The following is a 12,800-nucleotide window of genomic DNA, read 5'->3' on the forward strand; positions in this document are numbered from 1 at the left end:
GTCTTCGTATCCAGCGTTTCATGTGAACAGAGATGATACTCAGGACGAGCCAATGAGGGCTGTGTTGTGGGTGATCGAACACTTCCCATCGAGCAGGCTGCAGGAGCGTCTTCACTGCCCCTGCAGAGTACGGCTGAGAATTGTCATGAAGAAGGAAGTGCGTGACAGTTGTGTTTGGTGGGCTGCATTCATTAAGGCGAAGCCTCTCAGCGGGCCCTCCTACTTGACGGAAGACAATGTTGTTCTAGGCACCTTTACTCGCTCAGAGTGCCCTCACAACTCAAAAGAGCGTCTTGGTGCGATCGACGGGCATACTAGAGACACTGACCAAAACGTCTGCGGAAAGCCTCGTCGCGTTTTGACAGTGGTTTCCAATTCACGACCGATCGTTCCTCTCTTTCCGAACAGTCCTCGTATCATACCTCTTTGAAAGTCTGTTTATTCCCCTCGTGCGGACATAAACACGTCGGCAACCTTTCCACATGAGCCACTAAGTACAAATGACAGCTCCGCCAACGCGCTGCCCTTTCATACCTTGTGTACATGATACTACCGCCATCTATAGTATATGTCCGTATCGGCATTCCATGACTTCTGAAATCTCAGCTTATATTGTGGTTGTTACTGCGAAATGATTGTCTATTATTTACAAATGTTTTGAGTTGGTTGAATGCAATATTTACGTATCCGTGTTGAGTTGGTTGAATGTACTGTATACGAGCGTGGGTCAAATGAAAAACTTAAATTTTTTTGATATTATTTATTGTGCAGAAGCGGTACAAAGCTGTATCACTTTTCAACATAATCTCCCCCACGCTCAATGCAAGTCCTCCAGCGCTTACAAAGTGTGTAAATTCCTTTTAGAAAAAAAAATCCTTTTGTAGTCCACGCAACCACTCATGCACCGCGTGGCGTACCTCTTCATCAGAACGGAACTTCTTTCCTCCCATTGCTTCTTTGAGTGGTCCAAACATATGGAAATCACTTGGGTCAAAGTCTGGTGAGTATGAGTGAGTATGATGGATGAGGAAGACACTCAAAATGCAGGTCTGTGATTGTTGCAACTGTTGTACAGGTAGTGTGGGGCCTTGCATTGTCGTGTTGCAAGGACACCTCCTGACAGCAATCACGGTCGCTTTGATTTTATTGCAGGCCGCATATGATATTTTAGGAGATCTATGTATGATGCACTGGTGATAGTGGTCCGTCTAGGCATGTAATGCTCCAAAATGACTTTTTCGTCCCAAAAGAGAGTCAGCATAACCTTCCCTGCTGATGGCTGTGTTCGGAACTTCTTTGCTTTTGGTGATGAGGAATGGCGTCATTCCTTGCTGGCTCCCTTCGCTTTCCGGTTGGTGGAAGTGAACCCAGTTTTCATCCCCAGTAACGATTCTTGCAAGGAAGCCGTTACCTTCTCGTTGAAAGCGCCGAAGAAGTTCTTCACAAGCGTCAACACTTCGTTCTCTCATTTCAGGAGCCAGCTGTCGTGGCACCCATCTTGCAGACACTTTGTGAAACTGGAGCACAACATGCACAGTGTGGCGTGCTGACCCATGACTAATCTGTAAACATGCTGCAGTGTCACTCGGCGGTTTTCCTTCACTATGGCTTCAACTGCCGCAGTGTTCTGTGGAGTCACAACTCGTTGTGCCTGACCTGGACGAGGAGCATCTTGCACTGAAGTCACACCATTTGCGAACTTCCTACTCGATTCGTAGATTGCTGCTGTGAAATATATGCATCACCGTACTGAACCTTCATTCGTCGAGGAATTTCAATCGGTTTCACACCTTCACTAAGTAAAAAACGAACAACAGAACCCTGTTCTTCCCTGGTCGCAAGTGGGGCGGCCATCTTTATACTGATACTGCGACGGTATGTGTGCATCTGCACTATTCTGCCACCTACAGGCCATTCTGCACGCTGTTTGTAGCACGCTTACCAACTTACAGCATAACGACGCGAAATTTCGATTTGTTATTACAAATTTAGGGTTTTCATTTAACTCACCCTCGTAATATGTCTCGTGAATGGCTGAATTCACTATTTAGGTATACCCCTCGAGTTGGTTGGTTGCCCTGTTTATGTATGCCTCTTGAGTTGTTTGGCTGCCCTATTTAGGCTGGTTGGTTTATATGGGGGAGGGGACCAAACAGATCGGTCCCATCGCAATAGGGAAGGATGGGGAAGGAAGTCAGCCGGCCGTTTCAAAGAAAACATACCGTAATTTGCCTGAAGCGATTTAGTGACATAACGGAAAGGCTAAATCAGGATGGCCGGAGGTAGGCTTGAACCGTCGTCTTCCCGAATCCGAGTACAGTGTGCTAACCACTGCGCCACCTCGTTCGGCTTGCCCTTTTCACATATGCCTCTTCAATTGGCTCAATGCACTATTTACGAATGCCTCTCAAATCGGCTGAATGTCCTGTTTGCGCTTTGTTCTGAGCTGCTTGAAAGCAGTACTTACATATGCCTCTTGAGTTGGTTGGCTGCACTAAATACGAATGCCTCTAGAATAGGTTGACTCCCCTAGTTACGTATGACTCTCGAGTTGGTCGAATGCACCTGCTGCGCTCGCTGGCCGCCACGCGCAGCTGTGCGCTGGCGGCGGGTGGGTACCTGCGCTGCTGCCCCCAGCTGCTGCTGCTGCCGCTGCCGCCGCCGCCGCACACGCGACAGCTCGCCAGTGACGCGGGGCTTGCCGTCTGCCACAGGTGCGGCTCACAGCCACGGCCACTGCCACAGCCGGAGCGAAGGCAGCCACAGCCATGGCGCCGCAGCAGCTCTGCTGACACGCGCCGCAGCGCAGACGCCGGGCGGGCCGCCTGTAGGTGAGTGCAGCCTAGCTCCCAGCTGTGTCACTGCCAGCAGCCGCCAGGGTGTGTACGTAGACGTAGCTACTGTGTACTAGGCCTGCTTCAACTATCACCTCGAAAACGTCCACCTGCCGTCACGGAACTTGGCCCAATTAAACAGTCCCCAACAACACCGACCCACACATTAACGAAGAACCGCACTTGACAAGCGCTAGTAACTGTGGGGCATGTGGGTTATCCTCACTTCAAACAGGCGAATTGTGCATGTTGATGACTCCATCACCCCCCGGTAAACAACACAGAGGATGGAAATGTAGGATGCATTTCACAGTGTCACAGGTACCACTACGAAAACTGTGCTCTGGGTGGATAATCAACTATTTCCAGGCTGTGGACTCTCTGTAAGTGAACAATTGCTCTCGAAGGACTGTTCTTACATTCGTTCTGTTTCGTCCCCATGTTACGTGCAATTGCGCGACTGCTGTTTCAAGAATTACGCTTCACATGCTGCAAGACAGCTCCCTCAAGTTGCAGCGTTCTTACCGTGCGACGGCGTCCCTGTCCAGGTTATCTGCTAGATGAACCGGTCTCACGCAGACGTTCGTACACAGCACCAAAGGTCGTATGATGCGGTACACGGCGATTGGGATATTTTTGTTGATAAACCCGCTGTGCAGCTCGTCCGTTGTGGTGCGCTACGTAGTACGCACCAACCATATCATTGTACTCACTCCAGGTGTATCGCCCCATTAGTAAACAGAGACATTGCACTACTGCACTGGTGGACAGCTGTTGCCGACAACTGAATTTCGTAATACGGCCTCTAACACCTAAAGATCGTAATACGGCCTCTATCAACTGAAGCCCGTAATACGGCCTCCACCGGTTTAAATAATCCTCATAGGAAAAAAATGGCATAAGGGAAAAATATTTGTTTTGATGTCCCCTACAACCTCGCAGAGTTTGTCGGTTTAAATACTTTTCACATCTCGTGAAAAGTGAATACTCTGTTATACCAACAGTCAATGAAAGGAAAAACACCTTCAGAACTGGCCTTGAAGACCCAACGATACACACGTTTTCCCGGCGACTGATGACTTGCCGCGGTCCCTGATCGTACGAGTCTGCATTTTGGCTTTCAGGAAACGTTCCACATAGAAAATCACCTCATCCTCATTCTGGAAACGCCTGCCACGCAATGGTTTCTCCTTGCGAGTAATGAGGGAGATGCCTCTGGGTGCTGTGTGTGGAGAGGGGGGTTAGGCATTATTTGTCGAAGTAGATATTCCGCAGTTTCCATAAAACGCGCAAGGCGAGTGCCGGTCTATTGCCTTGGAGGAAGACTGGGCCCGTTTCCTTCCTCATTCATCCACACTCCGAGCTTGTTCCCAGTCTCATATAATCTTCTTGTCGAGAGGACATTAAACCCTGCTCTTCTTTCCTTCCTTTTACGTGAAGCACCAAATTACGTCTAAATCATTTTTATTATCAGCGGCGTGTTAGTCACGTTGTATTGGCAAAAATTGCAAATCTCTCCTTAAACACGTATTTGTACGCCAGTATCGGAATTGGACGTCAACTTAGTGGCAACAGTAGGCCCCTTCAAATAAATCACGTACTATGTTCCTTCGATCAGATCGCCTTTGCCGTTTACGCCCTGCAACAATCGTCGCGCCAGCCAAAGTGGCCGAGCGGTTCTAGGCGCTACAGTCTGGAACCGCGCGACCGCTACGGTCGCAGGTTCGAATCCTGCCTCGGGCATGGCTGTGAGTGACGTCCTTAGGTTAGTTAGGTTTAAGTAGTTCTAAGTTCTACGGGACTGATGACCTCAGCAGTTGAGTCCCATAGTGCTCAGAGCCATTTGAATAATCGTCGAGACGGTCCAGGCCGGAGGACGGAGCGTTATGGTCTGCGGAATGATTTGGCGGTATACCCTGGATTTCTTCGAGCCGCAATAAATAAATAAAAATGTTCCCCGTCATTCTGGAAGTCACGCTGGATCAAGAGAAGTATGCATCCATCCTTGAGAAGGTCCACCACTCTTGCAGTACGATGGCCTCTACCAGCAGGACAATGCAAGTGTCACACAGCTGGCAGTGTGCGTGCGTGGTTCGAAAAAGTGAGGTGAGTTTTCCCACGGATTTAAACCCAATCGAGACTATGTGGTACAACTTCGATCAGGCTGTTCGCGCAGTGGATCCTCAACCGTGAAACGGAGTAAAACTGTTCACGGCACTAGAGTCGACTTGCCTGCCGGTACCTTCCAGGTCTTCACTCACTCTCTTCCTGCTCGTCCGCTGTGTAAAACGTGGTTACTCAGGCGTTTCATATGTGGTCACATTGATGTGGCTGGACAGTGTATAGGAATTACTACTTTGCTTAGTATCAAAATGGTTCAAATGGCTCTGAGCACTATGGGACTTAACTTCTGAGGTTATCAGTCCCCTAGAACTTAGAACTACTTAAAACTAACTAACCTAAGGACATCACACAAATCCATGCCCGAGGCTGGATTCGAACCTGCGCCCATAGGGGTCGCGCGGTTCCAGACTGAAGCACCTAGAACCGCTCGGCCACTTCGGCCGTAGCTTACAAGGGAACCTCCCCATCGTACCCCCCTCAGATTTAGTTATAAGTTGGCGCGGTGAATAGGCCTTGAAAAACTGAACACAGATCAATCGAGAAAACAGGAAGAAGTTGTGTGGAACTATGAAAAAATACACAAAAATATACAAACTGAGTAGTCCATGCGAAAGATAGGCAACATCAATGATAGCGTGAGCTCAGGAGCGCCATGGCCCCGTGGTTAGCGTGAGCAGCTGCGGATCGAAAGGTCTTTCCTCGAGTAAAAAGTTTACTTTCTTTATTTTCACAAAGTTATGATTTTTCCGTTCGTTCGTAGACGTCTCTGTTCACTGTAATAAGTTTAGTAGTCTGTGTTTTGCGACCGCACCGCAAAACCGTGCGATTAGTAGACGACAGGACGTGCCTCTCCGATGGGAACCGAAAACATGGGATCGCCAGGTCATAGGTCAACCGATTCCTCCACAGGAATACACGTCTGATATATTTTATACGACACTGGTGATGGCGTGTGCGTTACGTGACAGGAATAATGTTGTCGATCCACCTAACTTGCACACTTGGTGAATTGGTAAAATGATTCTTCTACCTTGCCCGATTTAGGTTTTCTTGTGGATGTGATAATCACTCCCAAAAACGTGATGAAAACATAAGAGTGTGTCACATAAACTGCAACAAATGAATTCAACAGTTTCACAGTCGCACAGTTTTCTCTGTGCTCTGTCGATACATATGTTTTTAACGTTTTCAAATTTTTCCGTGTGTAGACCGTCAAATCCTGCATATGTCAAAGCAAATCTGAAGATGTCCTGGAATTTTAGAGAGCGAAGTTGATTATGTGTGAGTGCCTGAACTTTGATAAGGCAGACGGTCATGTAAACAGTGCTGCTCTGTGTACCTGTGCAGCTTCGCAAAATCATAGGATCTTTTCACAAAATATTTCACTTGCCGAAAACCAAACACATCTAACGGATGCACAAGGGATGTACAACCTGGAGGAATGGTAATCACGTATACTCCCACACTAAAATCGTGTGAAAATAAAAAAAAAATAAACTTTTCACTCGAAGGAAGACTGGAACCAAGGACCTCTCGTTCCACAGCTCCTCACGCTAACCACGGGACCACGGCGGTCATGAGCTAACATTATCCTTCATGTTGCCTGTCTTGCGCATGGACTGCTCAGTTTGTATATTTTGCTTATTTTTTTCATAGTTCCACACAACTTCTTCCTGTTTTCTCGATTGATCTGTGTTCAGTTTTTCAAGGCCTATCCACTGTGCCAACTTATAACTAAATCTGAGGGGGGGTGCGATGGGGAGGTTCCCTTGTTAGTATCTTTTCTGAAATGAATGTTAAGATATCACGAACCGAGAATGAATTTTATTTGTTGTATGAAGCATGTGTATGCGGTACATTGGAAGAAGAACTGAAACCGACATACCCCTAAAAGACAACATGATGAGAACGGCGCTGGAAGCCCTGGTGAGGGGGAACGTGTGCGGGGCTGACACCTGGCGGCGTGCGGCGTGCGTGTCCGTAGAAAGTGGGGCCGTGTGGCATCGCGGCAGAGGCGGAGGTCTCACCTCTCATGCCGCGAGTACAGAGTTCCTCTCCTTCACTGCCTGCCGCTCACATCCCACCGGCTCAAAAGTTCCCATCGCCTCTCTCTGCCACTGCTGATGGAGGTCTTTCTTCTTAACCCTGTCGGACATCCGAATAGAATTCTTTCATCTCCTGAATGCTATGCATTGTCGAAGCATCCATTTTACTCGAACAATTGCTACAGTTTTGATCTCTACATAATTCTTGAACTTTGTTTCTCTCCCGGTGTCCCCCCAATGCAAATTTTTCTTGCGAGATCTCTAGACCTTTACCCGAATATCTTGCCTTTAAACAGATTAATCTGTAAGACGTTGTGTCTAAAAATGTAGCCTATACCTTTCACCTTTGTTATGTCCGCACTATAACACAACAAATATTCCGTGATAACTAATTTTATTTGACCTTTGTCACTCAAAACAAAACTTAAGTTCGACTACACAACACTTCGCCGGCCGCGGTGGCCGTACGGTTCTGGCGCTGCAGTCCGGAACCGCGGGACTGCTACGGTCGCAGGTTCGAATCCTGCCTCGGGCAGGGGTGTGTGTGATGACCTTAGGTTAGTTAGCTTTAAGTAGTTCTAAGTTCTAGGGGACTTATGAGCTAAGATGTTGAGTCCCATAGTGCTCAGAGCCGTTTGAACCATTTTTTTTTTTTTTTTACACAACAGTTCGCAGGCTGCAGCGCCAAGGAGAACTCAGAGTCACTAGTAGAGAATACAAGTCCAAACGACTGCCAACCAGTCGATTCCGACGCGTCGCAAGATTCCAGCCAGGGAGGCCACAGTACGGTTCGGTCGTTGTGAATCCAGCAGCCGGGTGGTAACACAGTCATCGGCGAAGATTGAACTGGTTAAACGGGATCACGGAGCTCGCTTAAACCCGCAGGTCCGGGCAATCAGAGTGTTGGTAGATGGCGCCCTTACACGGTTGCTCACTCTGGAGGCAAGGCCAGCGCCGCCAGGGTAATCCGTATCGATAGTGATGCGTACGCTGCCGCTAGCTTCGCGACGACGCGTTCACTTGCGCCAGTTGTTGACACCGTGTGCGGCGCCAGCTGTACCCGCTGTGTGCCGCGAGTGTTGTAGCAGGCCGCGCGGAGTTGACGGCTGCTGTGCGGCGGCCGATACCACTACCTTCCTTCACTCTATTTTTCGTTTTAGAATTCCACGCTCCTTCCCTTCCCGTAGAGCTTCTTGAATTTTTTATTTCCATCCAAAACAAGAAGCACTACCTTGTGGGGATATTGTACACGTTTTTGTCAGTAATAATTTGTGTCCTCATATTTGCAACAAGATCGATATATTACTGTCGGAGAATCAAACAACTACTTCCATAGCCCTGGAGAATGTCTCCAGCAGCAAAAGGTGAAATCTCACGCGGGAAAACTTGCCTTAGTTTTCAACCTACATGTAGCACTGAACAGGCTCCTGAAAAAGAAAAAAAAAATGTTCAAATGTGTGTGAAATCTTATGGGACTTAACTGCTAAGGTCATCAGTCCATAAGCTTACACACTACTTAACCTAAATTATTCTAAGGACAAACACACACACACCCATGCCCGAGGGAGGACTCGAACTTCCGCCGGGACCAGCCGCACAGTCCATGACTGCAGCGCCTCAGACCGCACGGCTAATTCTGAGCGGCGCCTCAAAAACAAAACAAGGAGAGAGAGAGGGCTCACATTTTGCAAGACCGTGACTTTCAACATTACAGGAAAGTGAATCGCGGGTTATAAATAAAAAAGCAAGAGACTAAAATTCAGGCAACGAAATTAAATTTCTCAGAATGGAGAAAAGATGTAGTAGATTGGACAGAATTAGAAATTACGACGTTAGGAAGAAAGTGAGCGTCTACTGACTTGTCAGCACGAACTAACTAGAGCAGAATAAAATGTACACATTAGCAGCTGGAACAGTCGAACCTCATCTTGCAACATCTTAAGATAAATACATTAAGGAAGAAGAGGACCAGTAAAAAGACGGATCTCGAAAATGGCAAGTGCCTAACAATTATTTACGTGCAGAAAAAGAAGAAAAACGAGAAAGAGGAGTTTCTAACTCAATGCACTTTGTCCGACGTTTTTTAAGAATTCATTTTTATAACACGTTTGATTACATTAGCAGTAGTATGATAATTAGAGAGTGTCATATCTGGTGATCAAATGTTCCAACAATTCCTATTCCGCAGTCCATAATTTTCCAACTGCCAGAACACGTTTTCGGCCAGATTCTCTGTCTTAATTAAAGAGGTTTCCTTTTCTCTCTCAATACAGATCCCGTTTCAAATATTTTTAACCCTGTTGGCTTACAAAATACAGTATAGGGCCAGTCATATGTTGTTTTAAACCTTGCAGGGTAACCAATGACAAGAATCCGTTTTGCAGAAAACACTGGTGTTAATTTCTCCAGTAAATGAGATCTGCTTGGTCTTGTTTCTGTTGCCTCCGCCAGAAACTTCGACTGCTGTTTCGTTTATAGCGTTACTTTGCAGAATCTCGTCTCGTTTCCAGAAACACGCTGGTTTATCGTATCCGTTATATTATTTTGAAACAGTTCAGCCATAGGTGAAAACATTCTTTTGGTCACCAGTCGGTAAATACGACACCAATTTCACTCACAGCGTTTTCATATTTAACTCTTCTTACTAAATGCACCGTACTCTTTCTTATGATCTGGCTATAGCTTAAGATGTTTCATATCCCTGTCATCAAGGTTCCCACAGTAATATCCACTGAAACTCTTTAAGTAAACCACTTGAATTTTTGTGAGAAAATGGCCGTCTGCAGGGGTGGTCTTCTAAAAGGGCGATCAAGGTAAAATGCGATGTTGAACGTTATCATTTAAACAGAATTAATGACAACAACTGCTACAATGAAGAACAAGCCCTTATAACGTATTAATAACCGTAATAATAATACAGTACGTACCTAATCTTTTACGTAGTAACATACGCGGAAATTGGCACCTGCACAAACTTTTTCATATTTTTGGTTCAAATGGCTCTGAGCACTATGGGACTCAACTGCTGTGGTCATCAGTCCCCTAGAACTTAGAACTACTTAAACCTAACCAACCTAAGGACATCACACACATCCATGCCCGAGGCAGGATTCGAACCTGCGACCGTAGCAGTCGCACGGTTCCGGACTGCGCGCCTAGAACCGCGCCTAGAACCGCGAGACCACCGCGGCCGGCTCATATTTTTGTTTACAATTACATTCTTACATTCCTTTTCCACCTCAGAACGTACATCACTTTCTGGCTGGAAAGCTCAGAAGCAAGGGATTTGTGTCTAGCAATACTATGTAAGGCAGCACCCAATGTGTTTACTTATACAGGAATTGCGTATTCGTCACACTATCACTGGTTTGGTTGTAACTGCACTGAGGATCTCGTTTCATTTCCTCACCGACATCTTCCCAATTTTTCACCCTATTGAAGCATGCAATTTCTTCGTGCAGTGTAGAAATGTGCAATTCAACACTGGCAGCATCACAGAGGTGACTGAGTATGTTTATTGATTCATCGCAACCTTCTTCTTCTCCAGCGTCCATATTTTGTGAAGACTGAAAACCAGAATGAATGAAGCAATTTCTAATTGTTTCGTTCTTCACTTCATTCCGCGCACTTTAAATCCAGGTGAAGCGTCACCTAGTCACAGTCTTAGCTAGGTCATACACGGATGTGATGTACAGTTTCGCAACAAGGAAACGCAGAAGCTTCTAATTTAATTTAAAAGACCGGATCACTTCTTGCTCAAGAGGCTGAAACACAATTTTGTGCTGGCAGGAAAAAATTTTACTTCCACATTTGATAACTTTTCGCTGCAATGACATGGCGCATTATCGACGAAAAGTAGGATTTTACTTTTATGAATGTTCATATTTTAATTTATTTAGCCAAGAAGGAAAAAGTCACACGTTTTGCATGTATTTTTATGCAAGGAAATGTCATTGTTTTTGAAACACCGTTTTGCTACTAGTGGTTCTTCATTTTCACATCACAAAGTTACCACAAAGACCTATCTTTAATCTTTGTCCCGTCATTTTGCCGCTTTTGCACTGATCACCCGTCAAAGTTAGTGTTTTGTCTGGAATAGCTTTAAAAAATAGACCAGTTTCATCCATGTTGTAAATGTCACTGTCACAATAGCCACTTATAATTACACTAAGTCTCGGCTTCCAGTGGGATACAACACCTTGATTAACTCCTGCTCTTTTTCCACATGCAGCTAGGAAAAAGTACTGTGCCGAAAACGAAATTGGTCCAACCAGCCGCTGCTTGCACTGAAACTAGGAATTCCAAGGTCAGAAGCAAGTTTAAGAGCTTTTTCTTGTGGCATTGGTTCAATAGTAAACAACCTTTGGCAAGTGCTTTATTAACCACTCTAAAACAGCATTTTAGCGTCTTCAAACGGTGCCACCGTCTTATCCTTGAATTTTTGTCGGCGTTTCCTTCCCATTCCTTAACATACCTGCCGCGATTTGCAATTGTACTGTGTATTTGACTTTTTCCAGAGTTAAACTCATTCGCTCACTGATACTTAGATTTTCCTTTTTCGCTCTTTGTAATAACAGAAATTCTAGTGAAAGAACACAAGTTTTCTTTTATTTGAAGTAGCCATGATTGTCCGTTACAGCGGAAAAATCAGATCTATTTGATATTAGAAGCACAAATGACAATGAAATTTTAGAGAGTGTTGCGCTACATTGTCAGCGAGAAACTCTACAGTTACACGGTATTGTGAATTCGTCTTCTTTGATTGTTTGTGGTCGTCTAAAAGGGCAGACATGTTAGTTGAAGAGTGGACGCTGATCGAGAAAAGGAGTGGTCATCTTAAAGGGGATAAAGGTGCATTGTGGTATTATGAAAGTTTATTTCCGTTCCTTAAAAACATGATCGTTTAGAGAGGGGATCGGCCTAAAGGAATGGTCTCCTCGAGAGGTTTCGCTGTAATTCACTATTTTTCGATGTTTTCAAGTGCGCCGATGGTCTTGAAGAGAGCACGTTGAATTGAGCTGCCTATTTCGTAACTATTGGAAATAAAGGAACTGACTCGTTATAAACCTTCATAAACGTTTATTGAATTGGTGTTGGCTGTAAGCTGTCAAAATGAAGTATTTTATAATGGTATGGTATTTCAGTTTATGTATTTGAACAAAACCTACAAATCGGGCAAGCAAATAAACTATTCTGCAGATGAATATTTTTGGGGCGTTATTACGAAAGCTGTAACAATATTAAAAAAGCCACTTTTTCGTTGTTTCGATCCAGGACTGAGATGTTTTTGCTTGCTTTCGTGCTAGTGATTAACCTTTCTTCCACCACCAGAAGCCGGGCGCCGGTGGCCGAGCGGCTCTAGGCGCTTCAGTCTGGAACCGCGCGACCGCTACGGTCGCAGGTTCGAATCCTGCCTCGGGCATGGATGTGTGTAATGTCCTTAGGTTAGGTAGGTTTAAGTAGTTCTAAGTCTAGGGGGCTGATGACTTGAGATGTTAAGCCTCATAGTGCTCAGAGCCATTTGAACCAATTGAACCATCAGAACTCAACGTCAAATCTCACTGCACTAGTAGTTGCGTAAATCGTTGATATGAATACGAAACGTGGATATGTGGAAGAACCAAACCAAATCCTTGCACAATATTAACTAAACTGACGCGTTGTTCTAGAAAATTTCTGCGTGCGTTTTAGGCGGCTTTTCATGCATTCTCTACTTTCTTCTCAGATACATTGACATCGTGATCAGGAAAATAAACAGAACTCCCACGGGTGTTTAACACTGCACACATCTTCCATG

The 12,800-nt window shown here is 45.5% G+C and overlaps 1 protein-coding gene across 4 annotated transcripts in view; it reads left to right on the forward strand.

Moving 5' to 3' along the window:
• Nucleotides 1-2,741: 2,741 nt before the first annotated feature.
• Nucleotides 2,742-12,800, forward strand: part of LOC126266913 (serine/arginine repetitive matrix protein 1-like) — a 221,392-nt gene continuing 211,333 nt past the window's right edge. For all 4 annotated transcript variants that reach the window (XR_007548944.1, XM_049971593.1, XM_049971598.1 and 1 more), the window contains exon 1: nucleotides 2,742-2,831. The gene's annotated coding sequence lies outside the window, so the exon portion shown is untranslated. The remainder of the gene's footprint in view (nucleotides 2,832-12,800) is intronic.

This window comes from Schistocerca gregaria, chromosome 4 (genome assembly GCF_023897955.1).
Source record: "Schistocerca gregaria isolate iqSchGreg1 chromosome 4, iqSchGreg1.2, whole genome shotgun sequence".
NCBI lineage: Eukaryota > Metazoa > Arthropoda > Insecta > Orthoptera > Acrididae > Schistocerca > Schistocerca gregaria.